At 36.6% G+C, this 20,230-nt stretch overlaps 1 protein-coding gene across 5 annotated transcripts in view; it reads right to left on the bottom strand.

Annotated features, from left to right (window-relative positions):
- Nucleotides 1-20,230, bottom strand: part of FAT1 (FAT atypical cadherin 1) — a 112,235-nt gene that overhangs the window by 74,151 nt on the left and 17,854 nt on the right. The window lies entirely within an intron of this gene.

Genomic DNA, 20,230 nt, shown 5'->3' with positions numbered 1-20,230 from the left:
TATTAAACTATCTGATTTAGATGCCTAATTCTTGAAGTGTTTACCATTATTCATATTAATGAGCATCTACTTAAATGTGAAACATTCTTATCTATGTGCCCAAATGAATTATTTAACTGAATTTTCTTGATCTGCTTATTTGGGTTCACACAGGAAAGAAAAAAAAAAAGTTATACCTGAAGCTAATCTTTGTAGCATTAGGAGCAACCAATGGCTGCCATTTCTCTGGCAATGGAAAGCAGCCCTTAGCTCAATTTTATACACATAAAATAAATTACCATTTATGGTACAGCTACACAATTCACAAACTTCATAAAAACACATCTGCTGAGTCTACAGGAGCTTGTCTGAGCCAGAACTAAATAAAGAATGAAGGAATCAAGCTTTTATCCACTGTGAAGGAAATACAGATCTATTTTTATAAGCAGCTTATACTACAGGTACAGTCAAAATATGCATGTGTCAAAAGGGTACGTGACATGGCATAACCTATATGAGGCAGGATGAATATTAAACAGATTCATGGAGCCATGGTACAATAAAACTTCACACTTTCCTCTTCCAGATACAGTCGCTCTTACAGGTTGCCTGATTTGAGGACTTAAAATGAACCTGATACATGTCAGGGTGAGGGCCAGAGCAATCCCTTGTAACCATTTCTGTGGAAATCTTGAAGGGCTTTGTCATGGCTCTTACTGTTTGTTATACTGATACCCACAGTATGATCTGGATTTGAGCCAAGATGAGTCAAACTATCACCATGACAGCTGGTTTTGGACTCTGGATACAGCCACATAATGTAACTATGCATGATGTGGCCCTTCTCCTGAGCTTGTTTACTCCACACAACATATACATATATATACACACACACCCAGCCCCACATATACCATCAGTAAAATAGGACCTCAATAAAACTATGCCATTGCACTTTTACAGGAGTTCTTCAGGAAAGGAATTAACTCTAAGTATAATTTCTTTCACACACTTCACACTTTTTTAAATGCATTATACCAGCTGAGAAAAATGAAATAAATATTGAGAAACTACTAATTTATTCATTACTCCTTTGTCTTGTGGGAAGCTGCATAAAGTCTGATGGTGATCATTTGAAATTTTAGTATATCAATAAGATCCCTTCAGAAGGGCTGGAGGTGATAGCATCTAATGCTTAGACCTGCAAAATACCCATATATAGCATTTTGAACAACACAGCATTTCAAAACTACCAGCAGATGTCAGTGTGGAAATTGGTTTTATATAGTGCCAAAGGCTTCAGAACTTGCATAAAAAGGAGTGGCACTGCAATCTGAAAATACACATGCATTGCATACAGTCTATAGAAGTTTTCTTTAAAGTAAGTGGGTAGCTTTGTAATTTCTTTTATTTTTTGCAGAGGAACATCATCAGAAAACTACGCCAAGGTGTTAATTTTAAGTTAATTTACAACTCCAGTCTCTTCACCTCTGTATTTATATTTTTTTTTCGATGGCAGTTTTAATATGAAAAAAAATAGTCCTATGTAGTCATTTGGATTTGTGCTGTGGTTACCTACACAGTCTCTGATTGTTAATGTACCTAAATTTGTTCTTAAAAATGGGCACGCAGCCTAGAGTGCCCAGTTACCTGGATTCTATTTTTGTAACTCACGTTACACCTTTTGCACCCCTCTACTTCAGTGAAGAGACTTCCCTGGGAGCAAATAAATTCGTTAATTAACATGGCCTCACTTCTAAACCTAAATGCTGGATGTGGCATGCAAGTACTTCTTCATCTTAAGTTTGACTAGACTCCACATATGCCTTGCAAAATTGTGTAAAGCTTCCATATCCTACCAAACACAAGACTAGAGTATCTCCTTTGAGCAAGGCTTCCATCAATGTTGCTCTGTTGTTTGCAATCCATGCAGAACACAGGGGCCAGGCTTATGCTGAACTGAGCAACCATTATCATTTTAAACTTGTCCTGCTTTCTTAATAGTAGCTACATCAGAAGTGGCAGATTAATTTTAAGATAGACTTGCCTGATTTTAAAGAAACATAAAAAGAGACTCTTGTGGTAATACAGCTCTCCTCATGCAATCGGCTTACCTGGCATTTACAAATTCTACCACCTTAGTTACCAAAGCCTACCTCAAGGAAAAAGAAGACTGAACCTATTTTGCTTTTGTGGACTATGAGTTCTCAAGTGTCTGTTCTCTTAAGTCACATACTTCACAAGGGACAAACAGGAAAAAAGTACCACACCAAAAACCAGTAGCAAGAGTATCTCAAAAAGAAATAAAAAGATTATAGGGAGAACGAATAACAGTATGATACAGCATACAAGGGCAACTTTATTGTTTGGTTCATTTTTAATTTCAAATTGGATCTGCATATATGATGATATTCCTGAGTATTTTACATTGACTTCTGCAGAAACATTCAATGAAAGGCTTGTAATCTTATCATCTGACCATTCAACATGCCACACAACACAGATGTTTACCCAACAGGGTAGCTCTGGTTTTCAGAATGTCTCTGATTTTCTACAGGGTCACCCACACTCTAAGTGTGCATTAATCAAAGTAACACGAAATCTCATTCACTAAAATTATTTTCCCATTTTTCTCACGTTTCTCACCCAACAGATCCTGAATTGTAAATGTTATGTTTTTTCTGTATGTGCTGTTTATAATGCCAAACTGAAAATAAAACATCAAAGAAAACAATGTCATGATCAGCCAGATATGCAAAAACGTCTATTTAACTGTTCAGCACTAATCAACAGTAATTCCTAAATGAACATTTCCTAGAGGCACAAAGGGTACTTAAAAAAAACCTCCCTGTACCCCACTAACAGTTTAAAGTAGATGGAATAGACAAGTTGGAAAACTTAGTAGAGATGGACATCACACAGAAGTGGATTACTCTGACAATATTAAAAATGAAGATTCAAAGTAACATTCTTCATGTAAAAGCAGACAGGAAGACAGGGAGCAAAAGTTTCCCTTCACTCCTCCCATATTGAGTGAGCATGGAGGAGAGGCCACCCCACTGCAGTTTTTCATCAGACTCAAGCCTGCAGTCCCAGCAAGGGAAGGGACAACTGGTCTACTAGTGTGACTCAGCTGTTTTCCTGTTGCTTTCACCCAGCAATAAAATACAAGAGATACTGATCCAGTGCACATGCCTGGGGATGGGGGGAAGCTCTGACTACCAAAACCTGAATTTCTTCTGGTTCTGCATCAGCACTTATGTCACAAAATACAATCAACACTAAATGCACAAAACTATATGGCATAGTCTTTTTTTCCCCTTTTAACATTACTGTACAATCTGATCCTCTATCAGTAATTACAAACCACCATCCTTTTCTCATTACTCCAGTTGAAATTGCTTCTGCTTCTGCAAGTTTAACACTAAATCTTTCCTGATTTTGCCTATGAGAACACTAATAACCCCATCTTTAATTTCTATGCAACAATAATGAATACAAATGCATGTAAACTTCAGTAGTCTACTATAGGAAAAAAACACAAGCCCAAAGAAAAATTTAACTAAGATTATCTTCTTCCTTTTTTTTTTTTTTTTTAAACAAAGATAACAATAGCTATCATACCAAATCACAGGTCTAGAACCAGTCCTTCAAGTGTAATTGGTTGGTGTACCAGCTTTCTGCTTTTGCAAACATTGACTGGTTCTTTAGACAGCAGAGAGAAAAATTATGAGAACTCATGTATCAAAAAGAAGTAATAAAACAATCCAAGTAAAAGTTGATTTGTTTTAATCTCGCAATCGGCTAGATCCATTAAGCATCAGTGAGATATTGATCAGTACCATCAGTTTCAACAGTGTATTTGGTCTCCTAGAAAGTATTTTCACTTTTTCAAGTGATGCAAAGCACACTTAGGGAGTACAGCTTAAGTGCTTCTGTTCTATCTTTAATGCTGCAAAAGCCCCACCCTCTGCTCTAACTCATCTCCCATTCACAGAAAATCTTTAATCAGTGAACTTCCCATCCATTCTCTATGTTGAGGCAATTTGGTAGTTTTAACTTTTACAAACCATTTGTTTTTTATGTAGCAAGACAAGTAGAGAGATCTTCCACAGAGCACCACTGAAGTATCTTTAGCACGTATGGTAACACCGAACATTTGTAAATATTATTGTTCAAATAATATGGTTAAGTAAGGATTCAAAAAACATTTCTAACATGGCTGGATACGCGATCTTGAAGCCTTTCAGGTGGTCAGGATAAAAAAAATATTGTATTCAGTCACTAACCACCAGAGGGGAGTACAAAAGAGCTCTGATGAAATACAACCCAGTCATCTGCAAGAGGGTATTATAACTGATTTGACAATATTAACATCTGACATTTTAGACTAGATTTGTTCCCACTTGATGCAATAGGACTTTTCTATCAATTTCATGAAAAGAAGGCAAAACTCTTAAGTGAATATTATAGGAAAGGAACAGGCTAGGCTGGTTTACAAATATAGCAACTAAGGAAAAATCAGGACGTTAACCCCACTCTCAACAACCACCAAAATTACTTTCAATTTAAATCCCACAGCCCAAGTCACTACAACCAAAGACACTGTTAAAACAAAAATAAACATATAAATCCACCTAAAATCTGACAGTTTTACATATGCCAATTCTATCTAATTAACAAATGCTCAAACTATAATACTCCCAATTCCCAGGGATGATCCTCCTTAAGTGTGCTTATCCATGAGAACTCTAATTAACAATATTAATGATTCTGTAATGGAAATCAAAACCTGCAATCATTTCTCAGCAAAGCATGAAAATGAAGTTTAGCAGAATTTGTCCTGGGAGTGATGTTTGAAGCAAACTAAGAGAAATCCCTGGCCTGGAACACGATGCTTGAAATCTGATTACAAACTTAATTAATCTAAATTCTAATAAGCTGGGCAAATCAAAAAGCTTCTTCAGCTGCTTTAAAAGCCATCTCTGGGGGGGAAAAGAAAACCAGCAGTATTTTAAGAATTGCATCAACAAAGGTTTTGATCAAATATGACCTTCAACAACCAATCCAAATCGAAGTTTTAAAACTGAGTGGATTAAGCCTGTTATAAACGAAAGGCATGCTGCTCCTCAATGGCACTAGTCTGCCAACTCACCAACAGAGACTGCAACTTTGTCTTGAATTCTAAAGAGTAAGTCACTGCAGTGTAAACTATCATTAAGGTCTGCACAATCTTTCCAATCAAAAATAAAATAGAGGAAATGCTCAGCACATACTGCAGTTCACTACTTGAATCTCTGCTGCCTCTAGATAGGCTACATATATTTTCCAGAAAGTTATTAATATTTATGAAATTAGCTTTTTATGTGGACAAGGGTCCAAAGAACCCCAACTCCCAGAAGTTTTCAGGTTTTCTGCCCAAATTTCTCCTTTATATTTTGTGGGACTTAGCTTAGTTGTTGTTAAAACAATGAAAAAAGATATCATATCAGCCTCATTGATTAGTAAGATTTTACTTAAAATACAAAGCAACCAAACCACTAAATATAATAGTATCATACTTTAGCTTCTAATATTGTTAAGCAGTTCAGAACAGAGTTTTCAGGTTGTTACTAAAAATCTCCACACTTGCACAACCAGAATAGGCCAGAAAAACAAAAACATTTTACAAAGCTGGTATTTTCCACTTTAATTACCTTTTGATTTATGCCCGGGTCATTTTATTTAAAATATCGTCTATTCCAACCCATACTTTGCCTTTTGGTGCAAGTTACTGACAGTGCAGCTCTTCAACACTACCCAGATCAAACACAGATGAAGGCAGATGACTTCCTTGGCAGACTTCTTGTTCCTATTCGTCCCTTCTTATATGTTCTATTTTTGTCTTTCCTGCTATACACCGCTCTTTCTTAGATTATTACCTGCTATGACATGATAAGCTTTTTCCTGAGCTTTATAAATACAGAGGCTATAATAGAGCTGATGGGATAAAAAAAAAAGAAAAAAAAAGGCAAGAAAACAAACCAAAACAGGAAAGAGCATCTGGCATAGGAGAAGATGCAGTGCTTGTCTGCTTCTCAGCAGTCCCCAGAGGTTTCAAAGGGGAACACATCCATACTCTACTGTCCTCCTTTTCCCCTTGAGTAACTTCTAGAGGCACAGTCAAATCAGAACAGTTGGCAAGTGCAATCCTGTGTGTTATGTATGGGATTTTTTTTTCTACACTGTATGCTCTCTGTCAGACATAGTAATAGACAGCAAGGTGACTTGAAAAAAAAAAGCAAATTTATTAATAGTTATGGTACCCACCCGCACAAGATAAAACAGAATACAGCAGACTGGAGTGTGCTATTTACAAGTACTACATCCATCTGTAGTATTCAGTATAAATTGATTCTGTTACTAATTTTGACCAGTGTCATAGCTCAGATTCTTTCCACTTTTGGAGCAATTAAAGAAAAATCATCTAGCCAATTTATCTGTATTACTGTTAACTTCTTCTTAACTTTCTTCCGATAACTTCTGACCACCACTGTAGTCTGACATTGGAAAACGCCTTGAAGCAGCAGCCAAGTTCAGCCACAACCCTACATGCCATAAAGAGTTCCATAAAGTGAAGATTTTGAAACATGTAACCTACTGAACTCCCAAGAATAAATTCTTTCTTTCCTAGAGGCTGCTGCGCTACTGTAACTCAAACCTCTACCAAGCACCAATGTGTAAGGGACAACTGAACCTTAAGCCTCAGTTCTTCTGAAATAGCATACAATGCTATGTCAATAAAACTTAATATTATTTGTTCAGTCAAGCAATAACCACTTGGTAAAACCAAAACAATGACAGCACAATATCACACCAGTCTTTATTCTACACAAACTATCCTTAAGCACTGAAGATTTCAAGCATGTCCTGCCACAGAGACAAGGAACTATTCAGCACTTAAAACATCAGCTGAAAAGACAAAAATCTCCATCCTGTGAACTCCTCGAAACAATCTCCTTCTAAAGAAGGAATGGAATGAGATTCCTTTCGCACAAGTGAAATGTCAGCTTCTCTTCTGTATAAACAGGGCGGAATGCCAAGAGAAGCACTGCACTCTAACTCTTGAACTAACTCACTCTGTGGCAGGCAGTGTGAGGTTTTAACAAGTGTGTGTAATCTATCTTTTAATAGAAGTAATATTTTAGATAAATAAACTGAGCTGGAAAAGTGCTAGCCTTCCTTACTTGTACCACATACACACTTTGAACAGGAAGCATTGTTTACGCCTCTATGGAAAAAAGTGCAACAGCCACCCAGAGAAATATGATTTGCTCTTCAACTCCACGGCAATTTAAAGCTCATCACTGACAACGCAAGCTACTCACATATCAGACTTCTTGCATCTGCAGATTTACACAGACTAAACTATACTGTTTCAGAATATAAATAATCCTTGGTTGCAGCCCTGAAGGAGAGCAGAAAGTTTTAGCAACTACTGCTTGCCTTTGAATCACACATGAACAAGAGGTGTTCACTGCTCCTCTCCAGGAACGTTAATTAGGCACAGCTAAAAAGACTGTAACCTGGCAACAAACCATCGATACTGTGTTTTGCATAACTCATGAAGAATTTAGATTACTTGTTTGGAAACACGTCTGAGTAACATGAATGTGCATAACTAATAATATAACCTAGTTTGAAATAGTTTCATTGTTTCTTTTCAACCACTCAATGATTCTTCTACTTTGCCTGAGTAAAGCTGAATCTTAAATTAACAGATTCTGATTTATTATTCAAATAATTCGGTGGCTTTACCTTTTACATGCATCCTGGTTAACTGTACTTTAATGTTTAACAAAACCAAACACAACACCCCACCAAAAAACAACAAACAAAACTGCACCTTACAAAAACACAACCACCATTGAAAAATTCTGCAACAAATTATGTTTGCAGGCTATGGAGTTCAGATTTTCATATGCACCCCAAAAGTCCTTAGACAGTATCTCTTAACATCCGTCACCAACATAAACATTCCTTTTAATAGTTAAAGTTTGACTCAATGATTTCTTTAGACATTCAGGAAGTCTACACAGTGGTCTTAATACACTTTTTAATACATATATACACATATATATTTCTTATAAGTGCTGAAGAAAGGCTATGAAAAAATTAAACTTTACAATTTCTGCTTCAGCAAATGCTCACAAAAATTTTCTCTCAGGATAAACAAGGTAAAAATACTAAAAACAAGCTGAAAGTAACAAATTTGAATTACACATCCTTTGTAAGCATTTATAAAGGCAGATTCCCAGAAAATTGAATGAAATTGTATTTATAGCTCTTTGAAATAGAAAGTTGTATACATTTCAAGTGTCTTGTGTACTACCTGCTGAGAAATCATGCTTAGACAAGATTGTTAAATAGAAAGCAACTCTTGCTGCTGTTTCAAGGACAATTTGCTCATTTTCTAACAAATCAAGGCTTAGAAAGTTTCAAGTAACTTATCACTAGCAATATCAGCAAGCTGATGGAACTGTAGTGATTTTATACAAGTTCTTTAACTGGTAAATGCCATTTCACTGTGCAGCTCCAAGACCTTCAAACATGTCAAGTCCACAACTGCTTGTTCTCTTTCCAGACACTAGTTACTGCAAGTTCTGGGAGGTGGAAGGGGAAGAATATCACTGCAGAGCATACATGGTCTCTACAGCACACAGACTCCTTAACAGAATAGAATAACTAAACAAAACCAAACTGAACAAAGCAAAACCTCAATCATGATAAAATTACGGTCTGTTTATAGCTCAAATTTAACTTCACTGAACTGTCCAGATGTAATGAAATATATAACTGAGTCCAGTTTTGTACCAATACTTTAAGTAAACTTGATATGCATACAAGTTTTCAAAAATTCCCAAATTCCATTAAATAACCTACTTTATTTGAAATTAAACAACTTCTGCATATGACACTGATGGAACAACAAAGAGAGTAGTTGAAGAAACAATCAGACACTACCGTGTCCAGTCAAACCCGGTAGACTCACTTTTGTTAATTTGAAGAAGTTACCAATGCATTCGTAGTAAAATACCTTTTTGGAAAAAATCTGGCATCCAGAGAGCCCCAGCATGTGGTCAAATCCTGACCTTGACATAAAACTTAAAACACAGAACTGTTTATGCATCACTTCTGTGCTATGAACTGATGGCAGTAATTTGAATTGTGTTCAAGCAAAGGAAGAGAAAGGGTCACTATTGATTGATCTCTGCTACATGCAGCTTATAAACAAGGTAGACAGAGGTAGATTTGAAGAAATACACAATGTTCAGCAGTTAAGCGCAGCTATCACTTAAATAAGCATTTAGAGATATAGTAATCTCTAGGTTATAAGACCTAGAAACAAAGACATGCATAGTTACAGCTCTACAGCAAACACAGAATATACTTTAAAACATTGAGAAAACAAATTTTGCACATCTTGGTTAAATGTGTAAAGCAGAACAAAACACAGGGCAAAAGAGTTGTAAATAATCAGACCCAGTAACATTTTTGACTTCCAGTTCCTGCCACATTGCTTTCTGCACATTTGTACAAAAACAAGTCAAATGCACGGAAAACAGAGTGTTTAGACAATTTATGAAAGAAAAAAAAAAGTTCTGACAACATGTTCTTACGATTGTCTACATAGAAGATTATGCACAGAAATTATGATTCAGTACTAGGTAGCCTGCGCTGAAAGCAGTATATCTGCTAAGGTCCACAAACATCGTGAACTGGCTCTCAGGAAGTCGGGGGGATGGTGAGAGGGAATTTTTGCAATTAGAAGATCCCTGATGGGTTTGCCTTACAACTCAACTGATTACTTCCAGTTCAGAAAACCTTTTGGGACAATGGCAGACAGCTCCTATTGTCAGCCTCATTTACGGTTATTTTAATAGCTCCAGCTTATTCCTGTCAGCTAGGCTGCTTGTATGTCAAGCTTTTGGACAGGCAATATAATTGCTATACAGAGGAACAGTGCCATGTTGCTAAAGCTTGATATGGAGAGACATAAAAACCCCCTGATGAGTACACATTAGGGAAATGAAATGTTAACTCCTATGCCAATAAGAAAAATTATTGCAATACAACCACATATGATCTATGTTCTTTGAAGAGAGAGCAAGTAAAGCAAGCTTTGCTGTTGACATGACCAGTCATTCATGATTTGAGGTCGTGTTTTTTCAGCATGCTTTCTCTCACTACTACATCAGCATTACAGCAGGTTTATAAAATATTAGTGAAAATGGAACAAACTGCCAGCAGATTCTGGACCAAACATGTGGGCTCTCAGTACCCACAAAAGCAGCTCCTCTTACTCTGTTACATGAGCAAGGTTTGCAGGACCCAATGAGAATCATTGCTCCAGTCATCCATCCCCTTACTCAGGGCAGATTTTTGTCTTCAAGTAAAGACACAACTGGTTTCTATGTCCCAAGAAATACAATTTCTATGTCCCAAGAAAATGCAATATCATAAAATTAAAGTAACTATGTTTAAGCAAAAATACTTTGGGATAATATTGTTATGCTATTCAGTTACCTTTAAATCCTGCTCTCTTACTACAGTTTCATAACCAACAGAGAATTTCTACTGAAAGGTACATAATTCAGAAACAAGTGAAGAATTCCACAGGTCTACTATTTGTTTACTGAGCACCAAAGACAAAGAAGGAAATGTATTTAAGCAATTTTTTAGAATATGTGTACCATATGCATAAGAAATGCAAAAGATGAATTTCTGTGTTCTTAAAGTTTGTAAGATTTTCTTACCTACACACCATACACTCTTTAGAATTCTGGTTTCACCCTGCAAAACCCCTCTGACTTCACTGTCAGTCTTCCTAGTACTAAAGAATTGTTGACAATATGAGTGGTTATATTACCACTCTAATAATTTAACTGGGAAATAGGGAGCCTCTGAAGGGGAAATTCCTCTGCAAACGGCCCCAGGAATTTCAAAACTAACTGGGGTTGACAAGTTAACCTAGGTCCCCCTTAGGCAGAAGAAGAGGCTACAAGGAAAATAATGAGACGCATGGGAAGCCAATTATGCACAAGAGCAACACATTTAATTGCACAGAAACTGGTTTGTTGATCCAGAAGGATCTAGCTGTTCAGACCTCTGCAAGCTATTAACATACCTGGGCAGTTCTGCAACAAGTATACTCATTTTCTGTCTGTAAATTTCAAAGTTTAATGACCATTTTAAATAAGGAAAATTGTTCCATGCATCCCAAGAATCTTCTTCCTGCATCCACAGCATTTCACTCATACTCCCTTTCTGGTTGCAATTTGAACAGTTGCAGCCTACCTTGTATTACTTCCACAGAAGTAACTTTGAAGGCCCAGTTCAACAAAGCAGTCCTACTTTCTAGTAAGCAGCAGTTACAGCTGTGCTCCACAGCAGCACTGGCTCAGGACTAACACACATGCAAAAAACTGTCATTTAGAATATGTGTGTTACTAATTCTGATTTCTGTTTTGGACTGCTGCAATTTTGCTTCAAGCTTTCAGTCTCCAGACTATTTTCAGTGACAGAAACGGCTGGTTAACGAGTTTCCAGACCAGCTTTGAGCAAGAAAAGATACTGATACCTATCGAAAGGCAAGTAGCATGTTGAGGGATACTAGAAATCAGGCTATTACTGCTGTTCATGTTATGTCACCAGGTATCTATATACACAATGGCACTTAATTGCTGTCAGCATAAAGCTGCTCCCAAGCAGATTTATGTGTACAAAGAAGAGCTGGTGTACCTGTGGGCATGTGAGTGCTAGGCAAACAATGCAAATCAATGAAGTAATGAGATTAAAGCATCTGGGATCCAGTGGCATCAGAAGATATTTTCATCCTTGTTCTGACAAAGTCCAATTTATTAACCTACAAAGTATCCATTTATTTATTCAGACTTCATTTCTACTCATGTATCCAGATGGGATTCCACACTCATCAATACCTGTAAGACTAAGGTTTTTTTTTATTATTATTTGCCTTTGCATATGAATCAAAATAAACGTAAGGCCATAAAAATAAAATGTTTGTGAACTTTGCTTCTGAGTAAAAACTTCAGGACAGGAGAGTCATGAATGCAAAGAACTTTGCAATTAAAACAATATGTTCATTCTCTTCCGTTAGGATTACTGTAAAAAGTAAATGAGAAATCCTCTATCTATAAGCAAATACTTACATGCACGCTGAAGAATCAATACTTAACATCTAAAAAGAAGACTTGCAACTAGAGAACTAGAAATTACTTACTAGATGTCAAGCATATTTATAAGTGCCCTGGATGCTTGTTGGGAAATGGGTTCAGCCTCTTTCACACAAATAATGGATAACTGCCTGGACTCTTTCAATCAACATTTTCCAGAAGAAAAAAAATTACTAAAGGAAGCAGAAATTAATGCAAGTTAACAGTTAAAAAAACCTCTAACTTTAATTCACTCTATATTTATTGCTTAATAGTTGAGTCTGCAAGCATTTGGATAAACAGACCACAGAATTTCTGTTAGAATTTCCATTGGAAACTTAATTATTCTCCACAGAAACATTTTTCGCTGAAGATAACTGTAGTAACAATACCAAAGAGAATGAGTGAGGTAACTAATTCTCCACCAAATAAAGTTTAATTGTCATAAAGCCATGATAAAAGTAGATCAACTCTACACTAGTATGCTCAGTGTAAATTACAGAATACTATGATATTGTACCTAACTAGTAGACCATTTGGGCACAAAATGCATCGTGCTCCTGAACCACTGATGATTTTTTCCTTGTTTAAGAAATTCACAGAATCTGCAGTGACTAGAGATGGAGTTGCACCAGGTGACTTTCTCAAATCTCCATATTGGCGCATAACTGTTCTCAACAATATATTCTCAAATGCTGGCCATTCTTCTGTTTGACTAAACAACTCAATTTCCAAAACATTTTTTGATCACCCCTGGAATTACACACATAGCATGGCATACATTTCTTACTCCATTTCCTCCTATCATCACATGCTGGATCAATATTCACTCCAAATTTAATCAACATAATCTTCAGTAATCTTGTTCTCACTGTAATCATCGCTCCCTTAACTTCTTATTAAATAAGGCACATCAAAACTGATGTGCCATTTGAGTCAATGACAACTTGAAACTCATCTTTGAACCTTCTCACACTCTCCTCCCCTACCATAACTGTGTCTGGAAGGATTCAAGTCAGGCCAAAATTTCACCACAAAATTTCACCATTCAGCATGAACACTTTCAAACAAGCAAAAAGCTTATTTAAAAGTCCACGTTTTAAGTTTTTTTTGTTGTTTTGTTGGGGTTTTTTAGTTTTAGTTTTTTAGTATTTGCAAGCACAGTTCTTGGTCTCTGGGCTTCTGCACTTAACACACAAGTCCCCATTCAGAAAGCTGATGAGGAACAGTGTGAAACAGTGGGGACTATGAACTGCTTAGTTTTTTACTTTACCGCCTTTTCTTTTTTTTTTTTTTTTTAAGCCATGTTTTCTTTATATCCATACACAAATCCACTTCTTAACAAGTTGTCATCTCTTCTTACAGACCTTTTACTTTAAAATGGTCTGGACAAACCCAAAACATTACTAGCTAGCAGCACAGGTATAGAAGCACATACGTATAAGCAGACATTAAAGAGAGAGGCATAGGTCATTTTTCCATTTCTGATTAACCTGCTAAAATTGGTACTGTAATATTCAAACTACCTTCAAAGTGAACTACGATACCAGACTTCTTATGCAAAGGCATAGTCATCTTTCCCTCCCTCCACAAAGTAATTAACATTCCTTGCACAGGCAGCTGGACATTTGTTAATCATTAACTGTTTGTATAATAAAGACAGAGAGAGAAGCTGTTAGCCATTCCTCACAACGGTATACCAAACAAATGTTTAAGACAGATTTAGTGAATAGTGTAAAAATTATCTACAGTAACAACCCCCCTGTGTATTATCATAGCACATTAAATATTTTGCTGACAATATTTGTTTCCATGTTCAAACCTACATAATTAACTCAGGAATTTAATCAATAAAAACTCAGCAGTTTTAACTAAAATAGAAAGAAAGCGGTATCTTTCAAAAGTATGAACTATGCTGTTAATCTCTTGGATAGTAAAATAATACATATGACCAAATTGCAACACCAAATATAATAGAGGCATAACCAATGCACACATTCCAATCTTATCTAGAATCACTTTGATTCACTCTACCTTGCTTTCATTACAGGAAGGGCACAGCAAGGGCATTCCTCTCAGATCAAACAGAAAATTCCACAGACAGAAGTTTCCACATGTCTGATTCGTTGCAGATTAAACCCTTATCGTTAGACAGCAATCTCTAATTTTCATAGAGACAGGATATACCCTGTCATGGTAAATCTACAGGCAAAGGTTGGGGGGCAAGGGCAGGGGTGTGTGTGGGGGGGGTGGGGGCAGTGCGGGCAGGATGTGGACAGAGGGATTAAAAAGAAAATAAAATCTGAAGAATGGAGATGCATTCCCTATGAAAGAGCTATGCACATCACCCTCACAGACTTGGAGAAATCGAGGGGACAAGGTACCAGCATTAAAGATCACACATATAATTCCATTAATACATTCCATCATAAATCTCTTTGTACTGCAACTGTTTCAAACTGAACTACCAAACTCCCTCTGTACATAAACACAACCAGGACTACGGGCAATACATACAAGAAGTCTGTATGAATTTTTAACACATTATGCATTCATTCTGTATTCATTTTTAACACAGTGTTACCAAAATCTTCATTTCTTTACCAACATGACTGGTCCAGTTCTGTAATGCTCATGTACATTTACCAGTAATACTAAAATCAGAAGGTATTCAGTAACTATACTTCTTACATTTTGAGATTTCTAATATAATAATCTTTTAATCCTTAAATCCTGTACAAAATTTGAATAAGCACACTATGATCAACAACTTCAAAACCAAAACTCATGATTTTTCATTTTTTAGCATATAGAGGTGGTTCAGGCTTTTTTGTATCAGCAAAATAAAAACGGCCTTTTGTATAATCACCAAAAATCTAACAAACATGCGGACTTCAGAAGCAATCCATGTGAGTGAGAATTATTCCAAGAAGTAGATCAAGCAATAAAACAATGTTAACAACTGAATTTTCTGTGCATAATCTCCCGTCACAGGCAGATACTAAGTTCCGGTATCAGCAATGCCACACTGACTAGTCTGCACGGACACAGAACTCTGAGCAGAAAGAACTATTATGATCGCCACTACTGGTAGGTCAAGACAATTTATATTCACTAACTCAGCAGCTTGGTCTTTAGCCCTAATGCCTATCAAAATTACATAACTCCTTATAAGCACCATGAACATATTGATTTATTTGGTCACAAATAATTCAAAATGAAATAGAAGCAGCTATTAGAAGCATGGATAGGTCACAAGGAGTTTTGGGAAAACTCATTTCTGAATAAATATATTATCTGTTGTCCTATTGCTAGGTTCTTTGGAAACTTCTATTTTCACAAAAATCCCTCTTTGATGGCACTGGAATGCTGGAGGTATTGGGTGTTGGTGCTGGGTTTTTTTTTGTTTTTGAGCCACACAAAGACTGATGAGATGAAAATTAATTTTTAGTCATTTTCAGATGACGAGTGCAATCAAGTCACAGATGCAATAAGAATCATACACAGATCACAAAATGGACCTGCAAACCCTAGTCTCAGCAAGGCCCAAAGCATTTTTAAATCCAGGTTCTAAAGCTGCAAGTACTGCAGGTTGTAAGTTGCGGAAGTCTGCCAAATATTCATGTAGGTTTGTCCTTTTGTTAAATATGTCCAAATGCTGTATGATTAAAGTTTAAAATCTTCAAAGAAAAGAATAAGCATTACACAATCATTTCAAGCTCCCCTCCTTTGACCTTAATATGTACTTCAAAAGCTAAGCAGATGCTTAGTAGGAAATAAATCCCCAACTCAACAGATGTACCAACAGTGATATGGCAAGATGCACCTTCCACAGCTTTTGACAACCCTTTTATTATTCCTCTGCTCACAAGTACTTTTCAAGTCAGAGAGGCCTAAGCAAGTTAATAGGCACTTAATATGTACTCTGCTGCCTGAACTGATTGTTGTTTATAAGGTAATCTTTGGGACCACATGTGGCTCAGCATAGTTCATCTCCTACAGAGACACAGCCCTGAGGCAGCTCTGTTTTCATCAGACCAAGCTGTAACCCAATCAACACCTTTCACAACAAAACAATCTCTTACTTTCAGCCTCCCTGCAGAAGAGGAGGGGAGCCCCAGCTTTTGTATGGGATCTCCATTTGGCAGCTAAGGTGATGTTTTACTCAGCAGGATACCTGAGAAAACTCTCAAAGTACTTTGGAAGATCCCCCTGCCAACAGCAAAAAGTAAGATGAATATGTCTGCCTAGAAGTAATTCAGCTTCTTCCAAAGACATTCTAAAACCTACATTAACAACCTAATAGCACTTTGAGTTATCACCATCACCACAAATGCAAATTACACAGTTTCCTTCTGGCCTAAGAAAGAAGCATAACCAGCTAGCTCCAGGCTGCTCAGGACCTTGGTCCAAACCCAGGTCTGCTTAATCTCTGTCAAACTGAAGCTCAACATTAGCTCAACAAAACATGACAGGCTTAGTTTGAAGCACCTGAAAAGAAACATGAATACAACAGCATCATCCCACAGGCTAACCCATCAGCACCATCAGTTCCAGACCTCAGCCTGAGTGTAATCACACCCTGAGTACAGCAGTGCAAAACTGCAAACTACAGTCAAGACCAGATGGTCCCTGAAAGGCTACCCCTGGTAACCTCTTCCGAACTTGAGTACTTAGATGCACAGGACTACTTTCAGGTGTCAGGCAGCCAGGCTACTGGTAACAACAATCACTAACTTTTGGGAGAGTGCTGTCTCCTAGGAAAAAGCTTTTGGGATTGTTTTTTTGGACAGCAGCAAATTTAGGACTTCTCAATCTAACTGCTAGTTGGTCTCTGGCTCTTACCTTTATTTCTTAAAAAAAGACAAACTGTGTTGAAGTGGGTCTATACTTCTTCAAAACAAAAAGTTTTTCGACTTCTAATACTAGAGGGGTTCTAAAGTTTCAACAGTTACTCTTAGTAAGCTGCTGTTAGAGTTATTTGTACTCTCATAAATGAGAATCTATGTGCCAAATGCCTCATTTTTAAACCCATAACAAAACAGTGGAAAATATATTTTAGTTGCATGAAATTTTAAGCAATTTTTTTTTTAAACTCCAACTATTATTCTGTTTGGACACAGGTTGGGTTTTTTGTTTGTTTGGGTTTTTTGTAACATAACTAATTTCTTTCTTGCACAATGGCCCAAGTTTGGCTTAATGACACTGAAGAAAATTGCTATAAAACCAGAATGAAACCATACAGATCTTCTTTGTCAGCTTCACTCTTATTTTCAACATGATACTGAACACATTCAAATCTACCAGATATCATTCACTACAAAGCAGAAAATAAGACAATACTCCATTTTTAGAATAGTCTACACAACAAGATTTTAAAATATCTGTAATCATAAATATGCCTCTTCAATTTAAGTGTCCCACACAGATACAATTGCCTCTCCCATCTTGCAGACTAAACTAGGATTTCAGCTCTGCTCCATGTATTGCATGCTTGGCTATCACTGAAAATTCTGGTAGGAAAATCATCAAAATATGGGATAAATGCTTAAAAAAACAGATTACTGTGTTCAGGTGCACATAGTACTGTAAGTGGCATCATTATTTATTTTCATAACAAAACCTTTCTTCTGGTGGGCTCTGGAGAAGTTTGCTAAGGACGCTTCCGCAAAGGATTCATGAGAGAGTTGAAATCTTGTCTCCCAGTCACACCAACTCAAGTTGTTCTCATGCTGCTCGTCTTTCTCAATTCAACATCACAGGGAGGAAATGCCCAAGCATAGCACAAAATAAATATATCACTAGAAAAAACACTGCACAAATACCAGCATTAAAATTTATTTCTAGAGCATTCAACTACCAAACTAATCTTCACTTGTCCACCCCCTCCTTTTTTTTTTTTTAAAGACTGTATTATTTTTACTAAACTGTCCTCCCAGAGAAAGCTAAGGACTGTTCTGCATCTCTGACCTGAACTACTTCCTGTTTCCAGAATAAGAACAGCTCTATTTATTATTATTTAGCAGAAATAAATTAGTATTTCTTTAACAAATATGTTCCCAACATTTCACCAAAAAAATCCCAAAACAAAACAAGCATACACTTTTATCCTGACATGCACAAAAAAAAGCACCTAAAACTCAGATTTTATTGAATTCCTTTAAGAAGTTTAATTATACACTATTCAAACAAATAGAAGATGTTTGCCCTTGTATTATTTTCCAAAGAAATAATGAGTTTAATAGTTTGCGCTTCTGTTCCAGATGTCTGTGTGGCAACTGACCAGCCAGTTCCAGGATCCAAGAATATAATCTGTGTGAAATCCTTTGATTAAGAAAAAAACCTGCTCTCTGCTGACTGGAATCAAATCTCCAGTGTACACATTAGAATCAGGCTTTAGTGCTCTAAAGTGCTAACCTAAGTGCTGATGCAGCCCCTCATTTAAAAGATTAACTTTCCAAATTAACATTCATAGGCCTAAAAACTTAACTCTAACTTGGACTTTACAGAAACTAGTAATCGTTCTACAAGGTTGGGGGTTTTTTGCTTGGTTTTGTTTTGGTTGGTTGTTTTTGGTTGTTTTTGTTTTGGTTTTTTTTTAAAGCAAACCACATCAAAATAACCTTAAAAAATCTGACTCTAGCACATTTATATCTCAGCCACTGAAGAAAGTTAGCTGCTGTAGCTATATGAGCAAATTAACTTCAGTAAAATGTAATGTTGCAGTACAGAATTCAGTGTAGGGTGAAAAAGACTTTGAAAAGCTAATTAGATACTTGGGAGATTAGTCTGTGCTCTGGGCTTCACTCATGTCTGTACCTGAACGAGCTGGGGTAAAAATTTCACTGCAAAAAGCTGCAACCACTTAGTGTTCTACAGAAAAAGCATGTCCTATTCCATCTCTCTCTTCAAAAAGAGCAGTGGGAAGAAGTACTGCACTATGCAAGAAGAAAACACTAGGAGAAGACCCTCATAAAAGAAGATCGTCTTCCCATTTACTCCTCTTTTTCACCTGGTCAAAATACTCACATAAAGGATTTTAACTGCAAAACCTATGTGCCAATGAGACTGAAGCTAAGCAGGAAATCTCATCGTCACAACCACTGTAACAGAACTTTGACTAAATCTTAGAACTTCTCCTTGTAACCTGTCATACGAAAGCCACCAGGAATATTCTTTCCTGACTATCAATATAACCTAATTGATTACAATTACTACTTTGATGTTTAACAACTTTCTTACAAAAAGATTTGTTCCACATTTTTTTTGTTAGCAGTCTTCAGTGGACTATAACCTACCTGACAAACCTGCAAAGACTCAGAATAAACATAGCACACAGTCACCATATGGCTTTGACAGCAGCTTGTTTGGAATATATATAGTAAAAAAAACTTTTTTAAACTAAGAACTTTTTTGTTTTTTTGGTTTGGTGGTTTTTTTTTTTGTTTTGTTTTGTTTTTTTTTTTTTGGGGGGGGGTGCATGTTTTTAATCTAAATGGAGGGAAACTATGTTCTTGTATATCCTGATGCTTATATCCATGACTTGTACAAAAAAGGTAACAAACTAAAGTTTTCCATGAAGTATATGGAAAGTGTAAACTTCAACATGAAGCATAAAAGACTATGAAGAAAGTTCCATATTTGTAAGGCTGCTCAACTACAATTAACTTAAAACCAAATCATACTCGTCTCAGTTTTGATTAAAAATGCCTCCCCTACCTTCAAGTGGTTTATGGCTCTATCAGTACAACAAACAGAAAACGTTCCCAGGCACTGGAACTGGATTCTCCACATTGCTAAACTGCTTTTGGCCTGTGCCAGCTACCACTCTTCTAAAGAGCACCAGGGCACAGTTCAGAGTTGAAATGCAGCAGACAGCATTTCCAAGAGACAATACGGGTGCAGCCACCCTGCGTAAAGGTAGAAGAGTTGTTAGGATAGATGCAGGTCAGTTGACTTCTGTTCCAGACAATGCTACCAGTTTAATAGCTATCCAATAGGTATTTAAGTGTGCTGCTGCATTGATGATCATAGTATTT

The sequence above is a fragment of the Falco punctatus genome (assembly GCF_963210335.1).
Source record: "Falco punctatus genome assembly, chromosome: 1".
NCBI lineage: Eukaryota > Metazoa > Chordata > Aves > Falconiformes > Falconidae > Falco > Falco punctatus.
Note: the sequence above shows the minus strand (reverse complement) of the source record. Positions and strands in the feature narration are given on the sequence as shown.